Genomic DNA, 325 nt, shown 5'->3' with positions numbered 1-325 from the left:
TGTGTGTGCTTGTGTGTTTGTGTGTGTGTGTGTGTGTGTGTGTGTGTGTGTGTGTGTGTGTGTGTGTGTGTGTATCTTTTCCTTCTCCGTTCATTTTATGCTGTTGTCACTTTGACTACCTATATTTTATTTCGCTTTTCATTATGTCATTACTAGTCTCGTTTCAGTATTCTCCGGTTGATTTGAGGTTAATGTTTTTTTTATTATTGCCGGGAAACTTGCAGGAGTATAAGTGATTAGAATGTTAACTTTATTTCTCTCATATTGAAAATGATTTCTTAGAACAAGTGTTAAAGTTTTAGGTTTCAAATACATATAATGATAT

At 33.5% G+C, this 325-nt stretch overlaps 1 protein-coding gene across 1 annotated transcript in view; it reads left to right on the top strand.

Moving 5' to 3' along the window:
- Window positions 1–325, top strand: part of LOC108687509 (calcium release-activated calcium channel protein 1-like) — a 22,595-nt gene that overhangs the window by 16,386 nt on the left and 5,884 nt on the right.

This window comes from Atta colombica, unplaced genomic scaffold (genome assembly GCF_001594045.1).
Source record: "Atta colombica isolate Treedump-2 unplaced genomic scaffold, Acol1.0 scaffold207, whole genome shotgun sequence".
In the NCBI taxonomy this organism is placed as follows: Eukaryota; Metazoa; Arthropoda; class Insecta; order Hymenoptera; family Formicidae; genus Atta; species Atta colombica.
The sequence above is the reverse complement of the archived record's forward strand: the minus strand, read 5'-3'. Positions and strand labels throughout refer to the sequence as shown.